This window comes from Pogoniulus pusillus, chromosome 10 (assembly GCF_015220805.1).
Source record: "Pogoniulus pusillus isolate bPogPus1 chromosome 10, bPogPus1.pri, whole genome shotgun sequence".
In the NCBI taxonomy this organism is placed as follows: domain Eukaryota; kingdom Metazoa; phylum Chordata; class Aves; order Piciformes; family Lybiidae; genus Pogoniulus; species Pogoniulus pusillus.
This window is the reverse complement of record NC_087273.1, coordinates 15,325,484-15,344,549: the sequence shown is the minus strand read 5'-3', so window position 1 is coordinate 15,344,549 and position 19,066 is coordinate 15,325,484. Positions and strand designations below refer to the sequence as shown.

Sequence of the window (19,066 nt, the reverse complement as noted above, 5' to 3'; positions counted from 1 at the left end):
CCATAACAAAATTTCCAACCTTTGTTAACACAGCTTTTACTCAGTTCCAAACCATCTCAGCCAAAAAAGAGCACACATGATATTGCACCATGGAAGTAAAGCACTGCTAGACCAGTAAGGTCAAAATTGAACCAAAAATGGGCCAGAATATACCAAACAAAATCTTCTTTTTTCCTCAGCTTCCTCATCCTGATTATCAATCAAAAAAATCAAACCAAGGTTGTGCCCCATGTTGGATGCCAAAATCAATGTCCTGGGTTAGGGTGGATCCCTCCCCTGGTAGAGTAAAATCACTACAACGTGGATTTTTTGGAAAGTCAGGAAAAACTAAATTGTATTTCTTATTGTTTAAACTAAATATAACACTATAAGGAGAATAAACTACTACAGAAATATAATAACCTTAAGGAAGATGGGGAAGGGGACAAGTGGCAGTGAAGCAGCAAAAGGAGCAGCAGCCAAAACAGCAACGGGGGAAGATAGCAGTAGGTGCAGCAGAAGCAGCATGGGGAAGGTACAAGCTGTGCGTCCCAACATGAAGCTCTTTCTGCTCCAATGAAATCATATTAGCTTATGCACTGTTGCCATTGTATGGCCCATCCCTAGAATGTTCATCTCTCCACTCAGAGCTTCCACTTCTAAGTTTCTCTTGTCCAGATTTTCTTCTCTATCTAAGCTAGAAGTCTAGCTCAAATGTCCACACCCAGAAGAGGCCCAATACCACCCTCTCCCCATCTCCCAGAGAGAAACAACCAGCAAGGCTTACATGTTATCTATTAGCCAAGGTTAGTGGAAGAGATTAGAGCAGAGGAGAAGCAAAGAGGGACAAATTGTTTGTACTTTGGCTTTTTATCCCTTTTTGCAAACCAACGAAAGATATAGACTTTATCATTATTTCCTTTCTACAACCAATGATCTCATTTGTCTTATTACAATACTCCAATAAGCCTTAAACCAGCACAACACATTACTTTCTACAGGAGTTTACAGCTGAGTGTCCCTTTTCAAGCTGTCAAAGACAGAGAAGGAACTAAGGATCCCAGATCATATCCAGCTAAACATCCCTGTCCTAATCTCCTCAGCCATTCTGGAGGACTTCCAGGAACTTGGAAAAGAGGGACATATATCTCAGAAGCACAGCTATCATCTTTTACAGCCTGGTCTTATGCACAGAACTGCCAGACATAATAAATTCAGATAGAAGAGAGTCTGAGATAACCCACATAAAGAACTGCTCATTGAACTCATCTAATCCATACCACAGCCAATAAGCGTGGAAGCAGGCTATTAAGCATGAAGTCTACAACTGCCTTGTTAAGTGCCTGCAAGCTCTTGGATGAATGGAAGCAGGGTTCAATTTTTGTGCAAGACTTTACCATCACATTGCCTGCTATTGGATTTTGAATGCATTGGAACTCTTTATGAATTTTTTATAAATGTTACTTAATATGCAAGAGCTATGAGAGTGTGCATTAACTGGAGAAACACTGCAATTTGTGGGAGATAGGAGCAATTTTCCTACCCTCAGCTAAAGAGAAATAGAGAGCTAGCCTTTTACCATATGGCTTGTTCTCAGCCATCATCTAACACAGATCTTTTGGCCCAACAAAATTCCATGCTTTCACAATCAGCACCCTGTCCACTCCTGACAGTTTCCGAGGTCCCTTACATTTTTTATTCTCTCCATGCAAAGCTCTGTTGCAATGAAAGCAAGATACACTCTTCACAGAATCATGGAATTTCATGAAGAATTATGTTCCAGATAATACTTCCATGATATATTTCATATAATACTTCTATACTACATAATACTCTTCTATGAAGAATTATATTCTAGATAATATTTTAATGCATATTCTATATAATGCTTCTATACTATGTAATATTCTCCTATGAAGAATTATATTCTAGATAATACTTTCATTTATATTCATATAATACTTCTATACTATGTAATACTCTTCTGAGTACTGTGTCCAGTTCTGGGCCACTCAATTCAAGAGAGATACTGAGGTACTGGAATGTGTCCAGAGAAGGGCAACGAAGCTGGTGAAAGGCCTGGAACACAAACCCTATGAGGAGAGGCTGAGGGAGCTGGGGGTGTGCAGCCTGGAGAAGAGGAGGCTCAGGGGTGACCTCATTGCTGTCTACAACTACCTGAAGGGAGGTTGTAGCCAGGTGGAGTTGATCTTTTCCTCCAGGCAACCAGCAACAGAACAAGGGGACACAGTCTCAAGTCATGCCAGGGGAGGCAGAGGCTTGATATTAGGAGGAAGTCCTTGACAGAGAGAGTGGTTTACCATTGGAATGCACTGTCCAGGGAGGTAGTGGAGTGGCCATCCCTGGAGGTGTTCAAGAAGAGACTGGATGAGGCACTCAGTGCCATAATCTAGTTGATTGGATAGGGCTGGGTGATAGATTGGACTGGATGACCTTGGAGGTCTCTTCCAACCTGGTTGATTCTATGAAGAATTCTATTCTAGATAATACTTTCATGTATATTGCATATAATACTGTGTAATACTCTCCTATGAAGAATTATATTCCATATAATACTTTTCATCTTAACACTGCTTCACTGGGCAGCAGTGGGAAATAAGTTAGTTAGGAGATGTCATTCACCCTAGATGTGTATGTGAGCTGCTTTCTTCCTCCAGAATAATAAAGCTTTGGTGCCCAAAATGACAATTTTTTCCTACAAATCTACCCACCAAACATGACTCAGAATGTAAAAATCACTTAAAGCCAGGGAATTTCCTGACCAAAGAGTGGCCTTCTCTCTGAATTACTTTTTGCTAGTACTTAAATGATTTGATGGTAATCTCAACTAACTCAAATGACTGAATCATCTTTATTCTGTTCCTCAGCTGATTAACAAGAATCTCAGTTTGGTAATGGTCATATACTTGTAGGCAGCAATGAGATCTCTCTAGCTGAGCTGTTCAGAGCTACCCGACCCCTACTGAGTTCTTGCAGTGTTCCTATGGGATTACTGTTTCTCAGTTTCTCTTCATTTACAAGCTCCAGTTGTACACTCCAGTACAATCCTTAACCTGATCATATCTAGTATTACAATTGCAAGCAAAAGAGGTCTTATATTCTTGACTATTTAAAGCTTGTCAATGTTTCCCATATAAACCTGCCTATTTTTCCTCCACACAGCTCACTTCAATGGAAAATTATTTAGCAAACCACAGCTGTACATTATTTTGTGTCTGTGGGTTTTTTATTATTATTTCCTTTGTTAGAGGAACTTGGGAGTTTAACATTTTTGCTTTTAATTACCTCTACAATTTTCATCCACCATTCACCATCCTCTCAGTCTGTTTTTCTTTTATGAAAAATGACTGTATAAAAAACTTCCAACAGTACAAGCCCACAGGCTTGAATTTTACTTGCATAGAATTATTGATAAGAACAATGTAAAACGTCCTTCTGATAAAGCATGTTTCCTCAGAAACCATGCTTATTCATTTATTAGTAATGGTAAAAACTGCCAGGAGCTGTATTTCTTATGCCTCTGTGTAAAGAACAAACTGCCTCAAGGCTAAACATCTTCTACAAAATATCTTCCCCTCTGCAAAGTGGCAACATCTTTATGCTAATGATTAAAAATATTCTATCCTTGGATTTTTCAGAAGAAAAACCTTTTCTTTCCCTCTTCTCTTTGCATGTTATCATACTTCATTCATAAATAAGATCCCTGTAACATCTATAGCATGGTATAAGTCATACCAACATGTAACTTCTCAGAAGAACTTCTAGCAAGTCAGTGGAATACTCACAGAATCACAGAATTAACCAGATTGGAAAAAAACTTTTACAAGATTGAGTCCAATCTATCACCTAACCCTTCTCATTAACTAAACCATGGCACTAAATGCCTCACACAGTCTCCTTTTAAACCTCCAGAGACAGCGACTTCACCACCTCTGCTTTCAGTCCATTCCAATGGCCAATCCATTCACCCACCCACCCACCATCCATGCAATGGTATAGGGTTGAAGTGATGTGGCTGTAAAGCTGTCTAGCAGAAAGGGACCTGAGAGTTGTAATTGACAAGCAGGTAAATGTGAGCCAGCAGTGTGCCCAGGAAAGCTGATCATAGAATGCTTTAGGTTGGAAGGGACCTCAAAGATCATCTAGTTCCAACTCCCCTGCCATAGGCAGCACACCTCCCACTAGAACAGGTCACTCAGTGGTGTCCTGGGTTGTCTAATAAATAGTGTGTCCAGCAGGAGTGGGAAGTGGTTGTCCCTCTGTATTCAGCACTACTGAGGCCACACCTTGAGTATAGTGTCCTGTTTTGGGCACATCAGTACAAGAGAGATATTGATATATTGGAGCAAGTGTAGAGGAGGGCAACAAAACAAGCAAAAGACCCAGAGAACAAATGTTATGAAGAGCAAATGAAGCAGTTAGGGCTGTTCAGTTTGAAGAAGAGGCGGCTAAGAGACGACCTCATACCTCTCTACAGCTACCTGAAAGGACATTGTAGTGGTTGGTGCTAGTCTCTTCTCACAGGTAATTAGTGATAGAACAAGAGGGAATGGCCTCAAGATGCAACTTGTTAGGTTTGCAATGGACATCAGGAAACATTTTTTTCACAGCAAAATCATAGAACCAACCAGGTTGGAAGAGACCTCCAAGATCATCCAGTCCAAGCTAGCATCCAGCCCTATCCAGTCAACTAGACCATGGCACTAAGTGCCTCAGACAGGCTTTTCTGGAACACCTCCAGGGATGGTGACTCCACCACCTCCCTGGGCAGCCCATTCCAATGCCAATCACTCTCTCTGCCAACAACTTCCTCCTAACATCCAGCCTATGCTTCCCCTGGCACAACTTGAGACTGTGTCTCCTTGTTCTGTTGCTGGTTGCCTGGGACTAGAGACCAACCCCCACCTGGCTACAATGTCCCTTCAGGTAGTTGTAGACAGCAATGAGGCCCCCCCTGAGCCTCCTCTTCTCCAGGCTAAACACCCCCAGCTCCCTCAGCCTCTCCTCATAGGGTTTGTGTTCCAGGCCCCTCACCAGCTCTGTTGCCCTCCTCTGGACACGTTCCAGCACCTCAACATCTCTCTTGAATTGAGGGGCCCAGAACTGGACACAGGACTCAAGGTGTGGCCTGACCAGTGCTGAGTACAGAGGAAGAATAAACTCCCTTATAGAAGTGGTCAGACACTGGAATGTGCTGCCCAGGGAGGTGTCTGAGTCACCAACCCTGGATGTGTTCAAAGATCGTTTAGGTGTGGTGTCTGGGGATATGGTTTAAGGATGAACTTTGCAGAATAGCATCAATGCTTGGACTTTATGATCCTGAGGGTCTTTTCCAATCTGAATGATTCTATGGTTCTATGGTAAAATGTGTCAGGTAACTGGCTGGAAGACCAAGCCAGTTATCAAGCCAAAGAATGGGAGTTTTTCAGCTTAACCTTCAAAGCAGGATTCTGCCTGGTAAGACACAGCAGGGAAGTTCACCTTTTGTTAAATATGTAATGAATTCATACCTAACCTCTCTCAGCTATGCACCCAAAGGCCTGCTGAAGATCCCTCATGTAGGAGCTAAAGATGCTACTGGCTCACAAATTCATCAGAAAAAAATTTACAATAAGGAAGAGTTAGAATGATTTTTTTTTTTCCAGGGACCTGACTTTATGGGCCTCCTCTTTTGAAGTCATATTTTAGGTTAGTATTTTTAGGTTAATATTTCTTCTGGATTTCTAATGAAGTCCTTCATTAGGTTTGGATGGGTAGCTGATATATTGCAATGGATGCCTCCCTAGGATTGCACAGATTTCCATTTATCGTCATCACATTTTTTTTCCATCTGCCATTGACAGTAGAAGAGCAAAATGCAATTATCATCACTACACTGAGACCAAATCAAGCAGCCAGTTTTGCTCATATCAGACTCAATATTACTTCACTTTATAAATAATAGTTCTTATGACAAGTTCTAATAAATCTCCACATAATCTATATGCTCAGAAGGGAATGGATCACCCACTAAATGTCACTTTCTGTTCCACTACTTGAGAGCAACCGTAGTAGTTCTTAATAGAATGGACTTCAATTGGCAGTGCAGAGCCAAAGCAATCGGCACCTCTGCTTGCAGCTTTTGCCAGAGCGGTGAATGAGAGATGTGGTTAACTGCTACGTCCAATGATGACATGAGATATTTCACAATATAGTTTAAAAATGGATTATTGATAAAGTTTTTGGCCAGTTCCCAAGCACAAACTTAACCTTAGAACATTAAGGGCTTCTCCCAGCCATCACATAAATGAATAGAAAAGTATTTCCCTGTAGAAACAACTCCTTTATAGAACTAGGTTAGCACATTACAGATTATAAACATGTCTTCTGCAGTCACCAAAAGTCATCAGACAAAAGCTGGAGTCAAACCAGTGAGTACTGTTAAAGTGGAACTCTCAGAGCTCTGTTGTCTGGATGTTTCTGACCAGGTCTAATTATACTTACTTGCCTTGCAAAAGCCTTTTGAGAGTTACAGACTGAAATCACAACATAAGTAACTAGTTATTATTTTGAGAGTCTTAATCAAGACTGTTTCTTGCACAGCTTCTCTCAGCTCACTCAACTACAACAGCCTGTGTCACAAAACATGGCCAGCAAGAGAAACTCAAAGCTGGTTAACTCTTACAGCTCAGGCAGCCATGCTGCACTCCCAGCAGCCTGCAAAGCACTGGCTCTGCATCCACAGTCCTAGTCTACTTCCCAGAAATACTGATACTAGCATCTAAATATTCCCTGGTAGTAACTGCATTAGAAAAGCTCTATATTGAAACTGTGTTGTGTTCTCAGCTCCTAAAGAAAGGAAAGCATCCATTTTCTTATCATTTGTTGATACACAGCCCAAATCTGTCCCATTTCCTACCTCACCTTTTGAATCTCAAGAGTTCTGCTTCTGTCACAATTATGATCTGATCTCTTAATAAAAGGTTCCTTTAGGGAAGGTGGAGTTACCTTGTTAAATGGCATTTGTCACCTTGAAGAGTCAAAGGCAAAGATGCTGCTAGCAGACTTGTACAAGACACTAAAACACAATAGCTTTTTTATTACTATTTTTAGTGTTTAAGAACCTACTTATTCCCCAGGATTCACACTCCCTGGAGGTGTTCAAGAAAAGACTGCATGAGGCGCTTAGAGCCACAGTCCAGTTGATTGGATAGGGCTGGGTGATCTTGGAGGTCTCTTCCAACTTGATTGATTTTATGATTCTACACTCTTTGTGTTTTCTGTGCAATCAGTTAAATTTATGTCATTTACCTATTTAACAGGTAAAACATTATCATTTCAAACAAATGAGAACCAAAATGCTCATTTACAGAAGTTTTGTTCTATGGGACATCAAACTGGGCTTTTTTTTTGGTATCTCAATACATACACATACTAAAATCACTGCATTCCTTATAGGCAAAAGGAACAAGAAAATCAGATTATGGCATTCATCTTAAATACAGAGATTTTATTTACTGTTCTTTCATACATTCTATTATGCCCTAGCACTATCCAGCATCTTCGAAGAACACATTTTTCATAGGCTTTGATAGAATTATATTCTCTCATGTTTTTTTTTCTCCAAGACACTGAACACGAGCCAACAACTCACACTAAACTGCTGAAATTTAATATTACCTGAAGTGCTGTGCTGTGCAAAGCTTGGCAGAAACAACCATTTAGAAGGTTTTATGTTTGTTACCTTGGCCAAAATCCAATAAGGTCAGTAATCACCTGGCCTTCCAAAACCTGTTTGTAACCATACAGGAAAAGGTAGATTTATGTTTCAGACAACTTGGGCCTAGCTTGAGACTAAGCCTCCACATTTCTTCACCCCAGTTTCAGCTTCATATTGAGTCTGCCTAATGTGCAAGAAGTTCCCTACACTGCTATATTCAGGGTTTGCCTTTGAGACAAGGAAGCCACATATTTTGATCTTCCATCATGGGCACAGAGGGAAGTACATTACATGGCATGACTCTGGTGATACATTTTAAGCTTGATCCTAAGTTGAAATTCTCAACGACACCTTCAGAGAGAGCTGTGCAAAAATCACACACGCAAAACCAAGAACTCCTCTGCAAACAAACCAAAGGAACCAAATCAACCAAACAACAAACTTACAGAAACTCCACAAAAATACCACCTAAGATGATTAAATTTACTATTGCGTTTACCACCCTCCTCTAGCAGCAAGGACTGGAAAAGCCCAGGATGAGTAAAGCGTTTTCAAACCAACAGTGCAGTGCTTCCACCTGAGCTATACAGTCAAACTTCCACAAATCCACAGGCTCAGGCCACACACTTATCCCTGCTGGAGAACAGAACCACCTTACTGCTAGACAACTCCATCTGCAGCTGTCTGTTTTCCAGTAAGCTGGTGCAAAACCTCAACCTCTGGAGCATACTTCATCAGATGAAGAATGTTAAAAATGTACTGGAAGTAAATGAAGACACATTCTATTAGAGGGCTGTTTAAACCTGAACTACTTGCTTCATAACAAGAAGTCTATGACACTGCAGTCCTAAATATTGATTTTGTATTCATTGTCATTGACAGAAGCAATTCTGCTTTTGCTGAAAGTAATAAATACAACTTTAAACAGAATAAGGCCCTTTCAGCAAGAAATTTTACATCTATCTGTTTATAAGCCTAAAATTAAAACCTCTAGAACTGGAAAAAAAAAATAACCAAGAGGGTTTTCAAAAATTTAAAACTCTATCATGCATAAATGGAGCTCATCAGAGAAAGTAATTTCCCTGCAGAAAACACTCCATCTTTTGTTTTATGTAAGTTAGCAACATGAATATTTTATTCTTAGTGAAACTGCCGTTACCCTTTTGCATTTCATAGCTTTGCTTGGTAGCTCAGATAAATAGGGCTGGTTTGGTTTTTTTTTTTCCCTCCTGTCTTTGCTGTTCAAGTCTACTGCAATTACAAATTGTCACACCTCAATAGATATTAGAGTTTGCAATTTGGCATTAGCAGCAGCATCCTTTGTCCCTAACATCCCTTCCAGATGTTAGGGACAGTAAGTAGATGGGAAGAAAAGAGAACAAATGGGTGCATAGAGGGAAGTTATTCTCAAGATATGCATCATTATCTGGAAAGCACATTGATGATCAACTGTCTTCAGGTGGCTTCAGTTTCTCAGAACTGTTTTCAACCTGGGCAAAACTACAGGGGGTGTAGTAAAGCCACCTAACACTGCATATCCACATGGAAGCAATGGCCTAAATGAAGACTGAATGGAATTTACCACTCAGATGCATTTCAGCTTCAGGATGAGAATAATATAATCAGTACAGTGGGTAACATATTGCATTGCTGGGAGCTGTGCACAAAACTGTGATCAGAACAGGCTGCACAAGAGCCTACACAAAATTCTATTTGAAATGAGCCTCATCACAAGCAGCTTAAAAGTAACTTTTTTAGTCTATCTTCTCCAAATTTTCAGCTTGATTATCTGACCTATATACATTTCCATTTCCATCATAAATTCTCTTCTTGGAGACCAATTTTGGTTTTCATTTTAATTGAAGTGAAAGAGTGGCTGATGTTCTTGCTCAGTGTTGTTGGCTTGGTCTTTTTTTCCCCAGTTATTTTAACATTTTCTTCTTTTGGGATTTTTCAGTTGGTTTTTTATATCATGAACACTTCCAGAAAATATTTTTATCATGTATTAGATCTTCTATCTAAACAGGAAAACATACTCTTCTGCAAATTTGCTCTTCCACATAGACATTTTGCAGTGCAGGGAGTGAACAAGGTTAGAGCACAAAGGGCAGGGCAACAGGACATATTTAAAACAAGGCCAGCATGCCCCTGAACCCTCTGGCTGGCTGAGTGACAGAGGGCAGCACTTTTTGAAGGCATTAGTTCAGGATAGTAATGCTAAAACAATATTGCCCTTGGCTAATTAGCTCTGCCAATCCAGACTAAATTGCACAGACTTAAACTGACAGATTCATACTATTTCCATGGCCAGTGCTGAAGTGCTAACTCCTGGACCTACATACAGTGTTCACATGACCCAGGCCGTGCACGCCGTGTCAGTCACTCTCTCTTGTGTGTATACCATGGTTTGGGAGTTACCCACCCCCCCACACAATTAAATCACCCAGACTAGACTCAGCTGGCTAGAGTTAAGGAATGAAGCCTTACAGTCACAGCTTAGCACAATATACAAGCAGGTATTTACAATACATTACAAATATATACAGCTATATACAGAAGTACACAAGTTAAAAGTAGTACAGAAACACTGTACCCCTCCCAGAAATCAGGGTCCCCAGGAGGGGCTCCCAACCAACCTTCTACCTTCTGTCCACCCCTCTGCCTTTATCCCAGAGTACACCTTACATGCAAAGTGAGTTAGAAGCAGAAGTAGTTAGGTTACACAGCAAAAGCCCAGGGAGAAAAGCACAGGCACCTATTCCAACAGAGACTCTTAACACTGTCTTACCTAAGTTTGTGTTCTTGCTTTTTATACATCTCAGTGAACCTATGAGTGAAGTAGACATCACCACTGTTTTCTTTTCACAGCCTATAATCTTTCTCACTAAAATATTCCAATTAGCCTCAAACTAGCACAATGTAGATGTCCAACTACTGATGTGTAAAAGAACCAAATTTATGCTAGGAATGACTTTATTTGCATCACACTACAAGGCAGATCACCAGCACACTTTGTCAATTAGACCATATAAGAAGAGTCTACACCACAAAAACACTTACCAACTACAATACTGTAAGCCTGTATGAGAAAGCTTTGTCACTCTAGCTTAAAAATAATCAAGCCAATATCTGTGCTCCAGAACAGGTTAGTTTAATCATGCAAGAAGGAAAAGACTAGCACTGTCCAGTAAATGTAATTGGGTAACAAGAAGCACTAGGGAAAAAAAGACATTGGTATTTGAGATTATTGGTGAAGGTCCAACTTCCTCTAATGAAGTTTAGAAGACTATGAGATGTGGTGTGCTTCAAAACACATTTTATCTCAGCCATCTGCTTCCTGTTTTCATCCTCTACAATAAAATATTTTCCAGATTGTTTATTGTGAGAGTCTGAAAATATTTGCATAGGTGAGGACACAAAATCTTTGTAATTAAGACATTATGGCAAGAGCACCTCATACTTTAAAAGTTTTAAAAGTTGTTTCAAAAACATATTGTTGGGAAGAGAACACACAAACCAGGTGGCTCACAGCCACTGATATATTGCAATTAAATCTGCTCTCCTTCCAACACATTAAAATTACAGATTTGGATATCAGTTGGGAATACACTGTTGCACAACTAAACTATTTGGAGAGAGGAACCAAAATGTGCACACAATTCACTCAGAAAAAGAAACTCTCCTGCAGATGCCCAGGAAGTACATATAGATTTCTATCTATACTCACCAAGGTGTCGTGTGAGGGTCTCGCATTAATTCCCCCTTCATAACAGTCCGTGAGACTCCTTAGGTTTAATTCTCTAGAGGACAAGCTCTGAGCTGCAAAGGCTGCTTCTGTGGAGCAAGAGCAAAAGAGCTCTACTCTACAGCAGAACTCCCTTTATACTCCTGAGGATTTGGCTGTGATCAATTACTCAATTAGTTGGAGGGCTGTTTTCCCCAAGCAAACAAAAGAACCTTAGAGAGAAGGGCACCAGAAACCAGGTGCAGCTGATCTTTATTAGCTTCTAGCAAGGCTGGGCTCAAGGCCTGTCAGCATGTGCACCTGTGGGGTGTAGTTGTGCCTGCCACACATGCATCATTATTTAGAATCACAGAATCATAGAATCAACCAGGATGGAAGAGATCTCCAAGATCATCCAGTCCAACCTAGCACCCCGCCCCAGCCAGTCAACTAGACCATGGCACTAAGTGCCTCAGCCAGTCTTTTCTTGAACACCTCCAGGGATGATGACTCCACCACATCCTGGGCAGCCCATTCCAATGCCAATCACTCTCTCTGCCAACAACTTCCTCCTAACATCCAGCCTATGCTTCCCCTGGCACAACTGGAGACTGTGTCCCCTTGTTCTGTTGCTGGTTGCCTGGGAGAAGAGACCAACCCCCACCTGGCTACAGCCTCCCTTCAGGTAGTTGTAGACAGCAATGAGGTCACCCCTGAGCCTCCTCTTCTCCAGGCTAAACACCCCCAGCTCCCTCAGCCTCTCCTCATAGTGTTTGTGTTCCAGGCCCCTCACCAGTTTTGTTGCCCTTCTCTGGACACATTCCAGCACCTCAACATCTCTCTTGAATTGAGGAGCCCAGAACTGGACACAGTACTCAAGGTGTGGCCTGACCAGTGCTGAATACAGGGGAAGAATAACCTCCCTTGTCCTACTGGCCACACTGTTCCTGATGCAGGCCAGGATGCCATTGGCTCTCTTGGCCACCTGGGTACACTGCTGGCTCATCTTCAGCCTACTCTCTACCAGTACCCCCAGGTCCCTTTCCTCCTGGCTGCTTTCCAGCCACTCAGTCCCCAGCCTGTAGCGCTGCTTGGGGATGTTGTGGCCAAAGTGCAGAACCCTGCACTTGGCCTTGTTAAATCTCATCCCATTGGCCTCTGTCCACCCTTCCAGCCTGTCCAGGTCCCTCTGCAGGGCTCTCCTACCTTCCAACAGATCAACACCTGCTCCTAGCTTGGTGTCATCTGCAAACTTACTGATGCTGGACTCAATCCCCTCATCCAGATCATCAATAAAGATATTGAACAGGACTGGGCCCAGCATTGATCCTTGGGGAACGCCACTAGTGGCAGCTGCCAACTGGATGTGGCACCATTCACCACCACTCTCTGGACTCTGCCTTCCAGCCAGTTCTTGATCCAGCACAAAGCGAAATCTGTCCAAGCCACTTGCTGCCAGCTTTGCCATGAGCTTGTTGTGGCAGACAGTGTCAAAGGCTTTGCTGAAGTCCAAGTAGACTATACCCACAGCCTTCCCCACATTCAGCAGGCAGGTAACCTGATCATAAAAGGAGATCAGGTTGGTGAGACAAGACCTGCCCTTCCTAAACCCATGCTGGCTGGGCCTGATCCCTTGGCCATCCTGCAGGTGCTTTGCGGTGGCACTCAAGATGACCTGTTCCATCACCTTGGAACTGAGGTCAGGCTGACAGGTCTGTAGTTTTCTGGCTCCTCCTTACGACCCTGCTCTACAGTTAAAAGTCTGAGAAGACAAGCAACTTGCCATTTCTGATTACTGCCAAACAAGAAGAGCAAAATTTAACTATGTCTTAGCTCAGCAAGTGGTGTAAAGGCAGAGTTTGTTACTATGTAGGATGGGAATTTTAAAACTTGGGTGGGAGAGTAGAGTATGAGCTGAACTAGAGAATCTGACGTTGGCATTCAAATCCCACTCTTGTGGAATCATAAGCCAAATCAGTGAAATTGTTTTGTTTTACAGCAGTTCACATTTATGTTATAATCCATCCCCGTGAATTCTTCTTAGTATTAAGAGATTGGTGATCCTGCTTCATCTTTGGATTTGTGGTCAACATATTTCACCTACTTTGTAAATAACTGCTGCATTGTTATAGACAGTCATTGCCTGCTTGCTTTATTTTACACCAAGAGGTCCTAACATTCTGTATAAAATATGCTGATGTATATCTCAAATTACTTTCTATACAGACCTAAAATCACTGTAGATATTAGTGGATATTTATTGTTAAGGCTCATGTCTCTAGTTCTTCCTCTCTTCATCTACTCCAATTTGTCTTCAATTCTTTCAGTGTCCTTAACCTCATTAGTGGCTGTAGGGACTGTGAAGTTTTCTTCACTGGAAACAGTACTCATGATATATAAATACTTAATCACCTCTGATTTAATGTTGGCAAGAAAATACAGCAAAAAACAGCTGCCACTTCCACTATGAAATCTTTTAAGAAGAGCTATAACACGAGGAGGTGACTCCTATGAAAGATGCTGAGAGTAAACCAGAATCTAAATCCTGACTGATGGTGACCAAAAGTTACATCTGGTAACATTTATAAATTAATTAGTAAGTGTTATGTAGTAAAAGAAGTTTGAATGCACTGAGATAAGCTGAACTTTCTAGAAGTCCTCAGGGTCTTCTGTATTTCAAAAACCACAAAGACCTTTAGGTCAGCTGTTTCCACTCTGAAGCAGAAGTTCAGCTGGGACCACAAATATAATTTCCTAATTGCAGACATAGTGAAACCATTAGAAGGAGTCTCTTTTCAGCTTAGGATCTCAGACAGAGAAATAATAACCACCCAACTTTGGTGGCTGAAGCTGCTGTATTAACTAGTATTTAAAGACAACCCTCTAGATCAGGCAAATTATCAGTGACCATCAACTGCAGTGCTTTAGACAGAGGTGATTTTCTGGTTCCTTCACAGTTGGATTTTGATGTTAGACTGTCTTTTAAAAATACAGCCATAAATCACAGCTGTTCTCTGTATTTTACTGTAAAACACGGGGGGAAATGGCATAACTCATAAATAGAATCTTGTGCTGATACTCAAATCTATCACTGAAAGCAGCAGTTTAACTCCGTTTCAAAGTGGTTACTCAACTCATCCATTAAGTCACACTTCCAAAAATCAGCTTAATTTTATCATCAGGCTCATACTGCTTTATTCTCTTTACCTGTTATGACATTGCATTTAACAACTAATGTTTCACACAACCTTTTAACTCTGTTATTCAGAACGTAAACACTGAACACATAGAAGCCAATGCAAGGAAATAACTTTCCTGAGGAGCTGGATTATTTCCTAATTGTTTATTATATATGTATTTGCTTGCCAGAAATCAAGATTTAAATTCCACCTTCTTCAAAGCATTAATGTTCTTTGTATCTCCAAAGCATTTATATTTAATTTCACAGCAGTGTTACAATTCAAGTGCTATATTTTAATGTCTGCAACAGCCAATTGTTGATTTATTTTCTTTCAGGCAAAATGCAAATAATCTCTTAAGAGGTTTGCTCACAACTCCTGTGTTTGGGTTAATATATTTGCAGTGAATAAATTAAAAGAAGTCTAAATATGACTTTTTAAATGCCTTCTTCAATTTAAAACTCCATTCATAAGTTTTTTTGTATGAGAAGCAACTAGAAATGAACTCATTAGTGAACTTGGGCCACCTCTAGTATAAGGGTTTGGCAGCTGTGAACTTTGGGGGTAAGGTTAAACTCAAAAGTTTTCTTCACTTTTACCCTTCTCATCCTCTTCCACATGCCACCAGTAGGGAGGAAAAGAGCAGATGTGTGGTGCTTAGTTGCTGACTGGGGTTTAACTATGACACAAGAATTCAAAATTCCAGTGACTAAGGCTGCTGCCTTACTCTTCTCCAAGTTGCTTAACAAAATAGATAGTTATTCTAATAACTTTGTTCTCAAAACTAGGAGGGTTTCTTCTGCCAGTTGACCGGGCATATTTTTGTCCCCACATCAGTAACAGCTACTGAAAATTATCAAAATGTAAATCCTTTAAAGCAAAGTTTGAAGCTAGCTAGAATGCTTTGGTGAGAAGAACTAGATTACAGTTTTAGTACTAGATTGCTAAGCTGGGGGCAGATGTGACTTAGTTGGAGGGCAGAAGGGCTCTGCAGCGGGACCTTGACTGCCTGGACAGATGGGCAGAGTCCAATGGGATGGCATTCAATAGCTCCAAGTGCAGGGTGCTGCACTTTGGCCACTGCAACCCCATGCAGAGATACAGGCTGGGGTCGGAGTGGCTGGAGAGCAGCCAGACAGAGAGGGATCTGGGGGTGCTGATTGATACCCACCTGAACATGAGCCAGCAGTGTGCCCAGGTGGCCAAGAGAGCCAGTGGCATCCTGGCCTGCTTCAGGAATGGTGTGGTCAGCAGGAGCAGGGAGGTCATTCTGCCCCTGTACTCTGCACTGGTTAGACCACACCTTGAGTACTGTGTTCAGTTCTGGGCCCCCCAGTTTAGGAGGGACATTGAGATGCTTGAGTGTGTCCAGAGAAGGGCGACGAGGCTGGTGAGAGGCCTTGAGCACAGCCCTACGAGGAGAGGCTGAGGGAGCTGGGATTGTTTAGCCTGGAGAAGAGGAGGCTCAGGGGTGACCTTATTGCTGTCTACAACTACCTGAGGGGTGGTTGTGGCCAGGAGGAGGTTGCTCTCTTCTCTCAGGTGGCCAGAACGAGAGGACACAGCCTCAGGCTGTGCCAGGGGAGATTTAGGCTTGAGGTGAGGAGAAAGTTCTTCACTGAGAGAGTCACTGGACACTGGAATGGGCTGCCCGGGGAGGTGGTGGAGTCACCGTCCCTGGAGCTGTTCAAGGCAAGGTTGGACGTGGCACTTGGTGCCATGGTCTAGCCTTGAGCTCTGTGGTAAAGGGTTGGACTTGATGATCTGTGAGGTCTCTTCCAACCCTGATGATACTGTGATACTGTGTGATACTGTGATACAGGCTGTGAAAGAGAAACATGGCAATGTCTACTTCGCTCATAGGCTTGCTGAGATGTATAAGAACAAGAGTATAAACATAGATAAGGGAGTTGCTCTCTGTCCAGCCTCTGGGCTGCATTTTCCTCTCTAACATAACTTGATTAATCCACCTGCTTCCTAATCCCCCTGGCCAACTCTCCATTCTTCCTTGGGCACAAGGCAACATCTGGGGCAAGGTAGAGGGGTGGGAGAAGGTGGAGGGGCAGTTGGAAGCCCCTCCTGGGAACTCAGGCTTCTGGGAGGGCTGTTGTGTTTCTGTATTACCTTTTACCTTGTACATTTCTCTATATAACTGCATATATATTGTAAATACCTGCTTGTATACTGTGCTAAGCTGTAAATATAAGCTTCATTCAATTTCCAGAGCTGGCTGAGTCCAGTCTGGGTGCTGTCCAAAGTGTGTGGGAGGTGGGTAACACCCAAACCATCACATAAAAGGATTTATTATTTTTAATTATCATCCATGTCAGTTGAACAATATACACTGCTCTCAGCTGACAGACATGACACGTCGGTGAGATGGGCATCTCTAACTTTCACAGGCTAGCATGACAAAGATCAAGCCATTGTTCAGAAAACAGAACATCTGATAACATGGACCGAGTTACAAATACTTACAACTTGTCTTTCATAATCACCCTGATAATCAGAGAATCACAGAAACATTCAGGTTGGAAAAGCCCCTCAGGATCACCAAGTCCAGCTGATATCCCGACTCTACAAGGTGCACCCCTGAACCATAGCCCCAGGCACATCCAAACGACTTTTAGACACATCCAGGATTGGTGACTCCACCACCTCCCTGGACAGCCCATTCCAATGCCTGGCCACTCTTGCTGGGAAAATTATTTTCCTATTATCTAGTCTAAACCTACCCAGTTGTGGCTCGAGACCAATCCCTCTGGTTCTTTCACTATTTACCTGTGAGAACAGACCAGCACCAACCTCTGCACCACCTCCTATCAGGTAGCTATAGACAGCCATGAGGTCTCCCCTCAGCCTCCTCTTTATCACACTAATCATCCCCAGCTCCTTCAGTCACTCCTCATCAGATTTATTTTCCAGGCCCTTTCCCAGCTTTGTTTTCCTCCTCTGCACTGGCTCCAGCACCTCCACATCTCTCTTGTAACGAGGTGCCCAAAACTGAACACAAAACTCAATTGTGGCCTCACCAGAGCAGAGTACAAGAGGACAATCACCTCCCTACTCCTGAATCAAGTGGCTCTGGTTTTAGAATCAGTCTGCATATTTCTGTTTCCCTTCTTTACTCTGAAATGCCCTCCACAGATTCCCAGTGACATTATTCACAACATCTTGACATGATGTAACCATGATGGGTTTGCATCACTGAGATCTCTAAAGACCTGGAAGAGTATCTCAACTGATGCTGTAATATCATGTCTGTGAATCCACAGTGACATGCCTAGGAGATTGTTATGACCACAAAAAAGCCTTCTGGAGCAATTAAGAACTTTGCAGCACTTTAAAACATAATAAGGAAGGAATATGAGCTGAACTTTCTTTCACACCACCAAATTTACACTAACCTTCACATTAAAGTAGAACACCTTACCTATACTTGCAGATTAGACTTAGAGGCTAGATGCAGATAACTCAAAATTACAATATTGAACTTGTGGATTGTTTACTGGCTTGAGTTATGGATGAAGATTTCCAATGTTGTGCAGCTTAATCATCTCAGAATGGGACTTCCAAGTAGCATAGTTCATAAAAGGTGCTTCAAATATATGATCAAAAGTGCTGGAGTGAGACACACACTCCTAGAAGATGTATTTTTATTAACTGGAACACATTCCTCTTTTAATGATCTAGAATCCTGACTTGTTTATTCCAGTCAAATGTAAACATGGGGTTTGGGTTTGGTTGGGTTTTTTTTTGGTTGGCCGTGGTTGGTTTGTTTTGGGGGCAGAGGGGAGGGTTCTGGGGGGGGGGGGGGGTTTAGGGGAGTTTGGTTTGGTTTTTCTTTTAAAACTAAACAGGAGTCCTCCAGGAATGATAAAGAGAAAAGCTCAACTTCTGGAAGCTCAACCAGGACACAGGAAACCTCTGCTGTATTTCTCCCTGTCTCTGAAACACATTCAGGTGGCAGCTGAGGGTTTTTTCGGGCAAGAACAAGGAAGTTAAAGTAGTTAAGTCCATACCCTGATGAGCTGCCATCTCCTTGCATAAGGACTAGGTTATATGAGCTGGGCCAAGGCCCTGCTCACTTCTTTGCCTCACCAGCCACTTGGTGACTCAGCTGGAGGAAGAACAGGGTCTACTGGACATGTTCTCAATAAATTTGCTGTACCACCCTAGTCAAGTGAGACTGTGGCTGTGCACAGTGAGGCATCATAGGAGCAAGAGCTTTAATTTCCTTCAGAGAGTCATAATTTCAGATGCAAGACAAAAAAGCAAGTGTTAGGTAGGACTTAAACCCTTAAGCCATTTTTTGTGGCAAAAGCTCTAATTGCCTATATATCATGCTGTGTTATCTGCTTGGCACATAAAGCTTGTCTATAAATACATAACTTTTAAAATCCATATTGCTGCATGGTACTGAACAAATTGAAATGGAAATATGTCGGTTTTCTGCTCGTTTTA

The 19,066-nt window shown here is 42.0% G+C and overlaps 1 long non-coding RNA gene across 4 annotated transcripts in view; it reads right to left on the bottom strand.

Moving 5' to 3' along the window:
• Positions 1 to 11,536, bottom strand: part of LOC135178999 (uncharacterized) — a 144,712-nt gene extending 133,176 nt beyond the window's left edge. For all 4 annotated transcript variants that reach the window (XR_010303834.1, XR_010303833.1, XR_010303835.1 and 1 more), the window contains exon 1: positions 11,427 to 11,536. This is a non-coding gene — a long non-coding RNA (uncharacterized LOC135178999). The remainder of the gene's footprint in view (positions 1 to 11,426) is intronic.
• Between the last annotated feature and the right edge of the window lie 7,530 nt (positions 11,537 to 19,066).